Genomic DNA, 7,543 nt, shown 5'->3' on the forward strand with positions numbered 1-7,543 from the left:
CACACACATACATTTTACACACATTCAACCAAGTGACATTCATAAATGGAAACTTATCATAAAAGAAATGTAGAGGCAGCTATTGCTGATCGCTCTTGAAAATGCAAGCTGTTTACCCGAAAAACTAATTGTGTTGACTGGGAGCTCTGACCTAATTTGCATTATGCCTGTTTTGGGGTGGAAAACAGTACACTGCAACGGATATCCAAGTAGCTAGTATATTCAGAAAGTAACTGCCAATATACCACTCACCTCAGTCAAGGGTGTGATCAGGCAGGTGTGTATGTTTTAGTATGTTTTAATTTCAGAAGGGACATCTCTTGCCCTATTCTACAACAAAACCCTGCCTGATCGCAAATTTCTACAGTGGAACGTTAGCTCCACTTTTTCCATATAAGCCACTTATACAGTTTTCAGTGCTCAACCCAGAAATTTTTTTAAGCTGGGTGGGAAAAAATTGTATTTAGATGGCAGCCCCTGTATTGTGATCTAACTCATCAGTAACCACCAAAAAACAGCCAGGTGGCTGCTGAAAAGTGCCAGGCGGTGCACCGGGCTAAAAGGGGCTGGGGAGAATACTGGTCTTGTATAAGGAAAGCTACTTTTTTTTTTTAAACATTTTTCACCTACAATCTTTAAATAAACTATGCCCTGTGCTGGAAATACAAAAACATCCCATGGCAGAACAAACACTACGCGGTCACATTAGATTCGAGTTCAAGATCTATATTGTCACCGACAGCTGCCTGAAAAGACATTTTCTGGCCCCGAGAGCACTATGAAAGGCAATCATAGCGATCACATGAGTTTGTTGACAAAACAAACATGTCTGCTAAATTGTCACTGAGCTCCAAACATAAGGAAAAATATTGACCGCTAGCTGTTAAAAACAAAACAAAAAACATTCTAGCCTTTCTTAAAGTGTACCTAAAATCAGAATTTTCACTTTACATAAAAGAGCAAAAAAAGGTTAAAAAGGTGCAGCACCATCCCTTTAATTCTTGATCACCTCAGCAATCACGAAATAATGGGAGCACAGAGTCTCCAGGGATACTTAAGTCACGCTTGCTGGGAGGCTCTCGGCTGCTCCTTCTATGCATGCCCGAGAGCCCTTTCATCAATAGAAAAAAATTGCAGATCTCAACCAACTATATACTATATAAAATGCCTTTTACAACATTTTTATTTATCAACTCCAATTGTGTGTAAATTCCCCCACCTACCAGATTGTAAGCTCTTCAGGGCAGGGTCCTCTCCTCCTGTGTCACTGTCTGTATCTGTCTGTCATTTGCAACTCCTATTTATTGTAATATGTTGGCACTATATAAATCCTGGTTAATAATAATAATAACCATGCGCAGGATAATCAGCAATTTTCCCCCCAATATAGGACACCCGATCTCGCGTCTGCGCAGGTGTTCAGAGGTGGCTCAAGTACCGACTAGCATAAAAAAAAATCCCAGCATTCTAGACCTTTAGCTAGCTTACCTGGTAAATGTGCTGGTAATTGAATTACATTATTCTATGAACACGTCTTCTAATGGCACCTTACTTTTAAACAAAATACACTTATTTTGTTTGTTGGTGCAGATACACACCGGAAAGTCTTTACAAATGAGCCAGCTGTGTCATGGGCTACCACCAAGGCATACCTGCCCTCAATGTGTTCCAGTATTTCCCCCAGAATTTTTTTTAATATGGGTGAGAAGTTGTAGGCGGGTGGCAGCCCCTGTACTGTGAACAAACTTTGCAGTAACCACCCAAAAACAGCCGGGTGATTACTGGAAAGTGCCAAGTGGTGCACCCAGCTAAAAGGGGGAAGACTGTATTCATTGTTTATATATATATGCAAAGTTAGGATCACAGTTAGTCTAGAGTTAGGTGCCACATGTTGTATGGGTGCCTTGGCATGGCAGCAAAGTTGCTTTACATTTATATTCAAATGTTTTTAACAAAAACACTGTTTCTAACAAAAGATTGTTTGTATGAATTTTTTTTATTGGTAGCTGGCTGGTAAGTGGCATTGTGTTGGATTACTTTAAAGTTAGTTGTAGACTGATCAAAAAAAGGCCATTTTTATTTTAGTCGGAGCCAAAAGTAAAAATAACCCTAATAAAGCATTCCTGTCCCCACATGGTCAATGAGACATAACATGCAGGCAGAATTTTGATTAATTTTACCCACATTTACCACAACTTTACGCTGTCTCCCTTTTCCCCATTTATAATGTCGAGTGTTCCAGCAGACTCACATATGTGACAATAGATATTATAATCCAACCCATGTGCAGTCTGTTTGCAGCTTCCTTCCATCCTTTACAGCTATAATAGGAGTAACATGACATACCTAGCAGTGGAAGTGACTGTAGGTGGAAAGGGACTGCTCAGCTCTGACAGTGTGGGAAATGTTGGCTTTCTATAAAATAAATGGCACAGTCACTTTGATTTTTGTAGCAGGGGTGAGTTGAGGTAACAGTCATAGAAATGTTCACAGGAGACACTGCAAAATGGGTAACTGATCTTTGCCCAATACTGACAAATTTACTTTGACCTGCATGGTCTACATGAAAGCCATCTTGGCAGTGACAGGGTTTTACTTCCTCGTATTACAAACTACATTAGGTAAAGCAACAGAAAACAAATACACAACACTCCAAATCTGGTGAGACCCGCAGTGCTTTAGGATCTCATCCTGCAGACATACAGCTATAAGCACACACAACAAAACAAAGAGTCCTGATATATAAGAGGTGACATTTCTTAGGGTATTGTTTAGGCAGAATTATCATACCAGCACCAGAGTTATGAAGAGAATGTACACTCTAGGCATGTTCAACACATTGTATATTTTAATTAGGATTGCAAACAGACAGGTAAGTTGGTTTATCAAAAACCCTGCTTGCAGTTCTTTTTCAGTTTTCTTCTGCTTTACTGTAAGTGATCTGAAGCAAACATTATTTTCTTACACATGTGTATATACAAACTGAGAACAATGACCTAACAAGGCAGACACACATACTGGCCTAACCTGACCATCCCCAGACATCATTATCTGCCGATAGGTCCCTAAAGATGAACCTTGCCGAATTGTCTGCGTTTAGGTTATAGGAGGAGGCAGAGAAATGTACTGGAGCACCTCCAGCTATGGCGTAAAAGGAATTGCTTCAGCCGCTATTCCCGGGAGAAGATTTAGCTGGCAGACACATCTCATCCTTCCATAAGGCTGATAAGCATACATGCATTCTTTCAGTGTTAAAAACATATAGAAGGTGGCTGATAAGTGGGGTTGCAGACACTCTGCTGCCCTAAAACCATAAATGCATCATCATGTGTAACTTAGACCTATACAGAGAATATTTTACCCACTGCAAAGTAATGGAAAGGCAAAGCTGGATGAGTAGTACATACCAAACCTGTAAAACCTTACCCATGTATGCCTTGACAAATACCTATTTAAGCTATAAAAATTTGTGCCAACATGCCCCTAATAGTACATGGGTTCTTTTAACTCACTGCTTATGTTTGGTAGTCTTGCTTGGCATAAATGTACATTGCAACTAGAGGAAGTAATAAGAAGAAAATTATTCACTACACTGCAAGAAATATTTTTTGAATGCTAACCTTTATAAAAAAAAAAGTGTAGTCGAACACCTGCCAAACTGTGCAGACTACAGAGAGGAAAAAATAAAGAACATTGAGAGGTAAAAGCTTTCACGTGGTAAGAATACACATGAGCTCCTCTCGCCCTAGGTGTTTTATGTCATTTTTGTGATTCGTTCCAACTCTGTCCTTGGAACAATTTCTGCTTTGCTCCAGACAAGCCTATCATGTGTCCAAATAACCAGAGGAGAAAATTAAGACAAAAAGTTGATGCCTGGAGATAGGACAGGGGGTCCATTCAAAGGGGAGAACTGCTAACACATAGGCTACAGTGGCAAACTTTAAAACAAAAGGGGATACTGACTGTAGAACAGTTGGGAAGTTCCCAATATTAGGATTTGCCATATGGTATAATAAAACTGAATAATCATTGTTAAAATGTTTGAAAAACCCAAACCACTTCTATGATTTGGAAAAAAAAGTGGAATAAAGTAAACATTTCCCACTGCTGAAATAGATTTGCCACATTATGTTTACTTCTAGGAAAAAAACATTTTTTTTTTTTTTACAAATAAGTACCTGAAATGGTAACACTGGCTTAGTTTCACATTCCTTGAATCTACCTGAAGTGCACAATGCTCAGCTCCTCACTGTGATTGTGAAGTAGAGAGAGAGGAGAAAAGCTTCTGATTGCTATGTAAACCTACTAGAAAGACTTTGCCCGACTTATGAACTGACAGTAGACAAAACAAACTTCTTTTTTTCACATGTACAGCTCTCCCTCTGTAGAGGATATGACCTAACCTACCAACATTGCTGCACGGTTGCATAGGAGGTATTGTGTGTTGGGGGATAATTCTCCTAGGTACACCACAGTGAGCAAGTGTTCTCCCCATGGGGCAGGACATGTGTTACTGGCTAGATCACCAGATAGAACTAAGGGAGAAAAATAAATGTAGCCACCACCTATAAGATACAATATATTACAAACACTTTCATTGAAAGTGTATGTACAGACATTTTTTTTGGTGAGAAGGCCTGTCAAGCTTTCATTACGGCTTGTGCCCCCACTGAGAAAATTTGACCTCTTAATTTGTTTCTGTGACCACCATTACCAACACAGTGACAATGACTTTAACATGTTTGTGTTGTCACAGAAGTAGGTGGTAACTGGGGAAATCTGTTCTAGTGACAGATAATTACCTTGCTTTAGAGAATTCCCCTCTTACTGCTGTGTCTCTGAGCCAGGGAATAAGGAACATCTCCCTTCTGCAACACAGCCAGAAATTATATATATATATTTGTGTTTTTCTAAAACCTGCAGTAAATAGAGATGGGGAGAGTTTTCTGTGGTGTAGTTTAGTCACCAATGGAAATGATTTAGGATAAAATATACATTCGCCCATGGCAGCCAGAATATTTGACATTTCATCATCTTTTTGAAGCCCGATTGGGTGTTATAGCTAAAGTGACCCTGTCAGTAGTCAATACATACAAGAATGTGTACAGACAGCATGTGTGAACCATAACATTCAGCACATCCAAAGGTGTCCGATGCCTAGGGCAGCCAGAGTTCATTTCCAAAAGGGTAACTCGGTGCCAAACTTAAAGCGGAACTTAAGTAAAACAAAAAAGTAACTTATCTTTACTTCCACAGATCTCTCTGGTGCTGTCTTCCATACGGTGCCTTGTTGTCCTGGTTTCTTGCATCATCAAGGAGTGGAGAAAGCACCAGGCTACGTCACCGGGTCTCACGCTGCGCAGGATCAGTTGACGTGCCAATCTCACTGCACATTTCAATGACTGAAAAGCTACTTCTGCACATACCTGGTCTTCAGACATGTCCAGAAGGAGCAGCTCTACGCTCCAATTCAATCTTTACTTCTGCGGCAGTAAAGACAGAAGGGGAAGACTTTTTTTTTTTTTTTTTTTTTTTAAGAAAAAGCATATAGTGAAAAAAATTTTTTTTTTACTAGATATAGAAGAATTATCTACCCTTCTATATAAAGTAAGAATTGTGGTGATAGGTCCACTTTAAGCTATTCTAACCCATCTGGAAGGCTTTGATTTTTCTTACCTTTAAAAAGAAATATGAACGCACCCACAGCTGACATCCAAGTCCTCTACCAGCATTGTTTCATGGTATCAGGTGAACTGCTAATCCAGCACTGCATCCTCTTCTGGATCCTAAGTGGATCCCGCCACTGGACAACCAATAGTAGGGGCCCTCATCATGCTGGCAGTAGTACAGACCTCGCCTTCTGCAAACAGAAGAAAGAAGACTCGGGGGGGCTGCACATGGCCATATCTATAAGTGAGGCAAATGGGGCATTTAGATATTTGCTTTATAGCAGACGATCAGCGACGGAAGGTTAATATCTTGCTGACAGAAAGGTAAGTACACATCATGTTCTTTAATAAGCTGCCTTGTCTTCTCTATACACTTTTAATGGTTCACATAAAATGAGGACCACAGGGTCAGAGAGCCACCGAGTATAATCTGTACGATCGGGCCATACACCTAACATTCCTTACAGGATGACAAGATAATTGCGGCAGTGAAGGGCTGATCCCTAGCTACAGTGATAGAAGTCGGGATCGCATTCATTAAAGAAGGGAGAAAGCCCCAGGACATCAGCGGGTATCAGTCCCACAAATTGGCCCTGTCTAAGCTCTCCAAGGCTGGAGAGGATACACTTTCATCAGTGAAGCTGGGTGAGCCAGCAAACCTAGAATGGATCTGGTCCAGAACTGAAAACATTTGCTAACAAATACCCATTGACTTCCAGGTTTGCTGGATCACCCAGCTTCACTGATGAAAGTGTATTCCCTTCAGCCTTGGAGAACTTTATTAAATCAGGGCCATTGTGTAGCAGAAAAGCCGTGCGTACCAGACATGTATAATACAACAATGATACAGGGAAATAAACACACACTGCTGCTTACACAAAGTGACAACACCACAAGTTTTCCCATTCAGGGGTAGTCAGTCCAGGGACAGATGTATGAGGAGGACATGAGGGAGAGGGGTGTGTAGCTGTGAATGGCAGTAACATTGCAGAGTAACATGGCCTCTGCATGAGTACCAGGCCTGGTGCATGCAATGTGTGCACCCTGCCAGCCCCTGACCAGCCTTCATGTTGCACCCAGATAACAGGCTATGGTAGCCCACCATTCATTCCATCTCTGACACTCACAATAATGCTACAACCTCCATTATCCCTGCACATGCAGGAGGAGGGGCAGCACACATGCCAGCCTGCACCCAACTGCACCTCCAGCCGGTGTGTACAATGCTGAGCCCCATGTATCTCTATGTAGAGGACCGTACACCGTGCTGCCCATTACCTCAGTGTATACAGGGCCTCAGAATGTGCCCGGCCTCCACTCACCCCGTCCTGGCTGGAGTCCACCGGTCACACGTCTGGACACCGAGCCCAAACACTGCACGCTACACCGGGAATCGGCCTGAATAGTAGGCCGGGACCGGGAGACATTAACATGGCGGACAGAGACTGGGCCTGGGGAAGAGGAGGGGTCTGACTCACTGGAGGAGGGGAGACGAGGCCTGACACAGGCGGAGCCTGGCCCTGGCACAGCACCGACACGGCTCCTAGCACGGCGGGAATCGGGAGGGACTGAGCCTGCGCCTAGGGGAAGGATGCGGGAGATAGGATGAGAGGGATTCGGCCAGGAGAGGCCACAACGGTCCGGGGTGGGGAGGGACCGGAAGGCTGAGGAGAAACAATGGAAGAGCCAACAGAACCTCTCCTAGTGTGTGCGGGGTACAACATGGGGCCTGAGGTGTCATGGAGGCTTCCTCACCCTCATATATGTGAGGGGGGAATATTTCATCATGGGAGGAAGACTGCTCCCAACATCACCTCAGCTACTAGGAAAGCAGAATCCATTCCACAACCCATTACAGAACCAGAACCATCATC

The 7,543-nt window shown here is 42.5% G+C and overlaps 1 protein-coding gene across 5 annotated transcripts in view; it reads right to left on the reverse strand.

Annotated features, from left to right (window-relative positions):
- Positions 1-7,148, reverse strand: part of LOC140324291 (zinc finger protein 592-like) — a 19,126-nt gene extending 11,978 nt beyond the window's left edge. The window contains exons 1-2 of one of the 5 annotated variants that reach the window (XM_072402045.1): positions 6,992-7,148; positions 5,677-5,907 (exon numbers count right to left, since the gene is read on the reverse strand). The gene's annotated coding sequence lies outside the window, so the exon portion shown is untranslated. Of the gene's footprint in view, positions 1-5,676; positions 5,908-6,947 lie in introns of all 5 variants that reach the window. The other 4 variants (XM_072402046.1, XM_072402043.1, XM_072402044.1 and 1 more) reach the window with 4 other exon arrangements.
- Between the last annotated feature and the right edge of the window lie 395 nt (positions 7,149-7,543).

The sequence above is a fragment of the Pyxicephalus adspersus genome, chromosome 2, assembly GCF_032062135.1.
Source record: "Pyxicephalus adspersus chromosome 2, UCB_Pads_2.0, whole genome shotgun sequence".
Classification (NCBI taxonomy): Eukaryota; Metazoa; Chordata; class Amphibia; order Anura; family Pyxicephalidae; genus Pyxicephalus; species Pyxicephalus adspersus.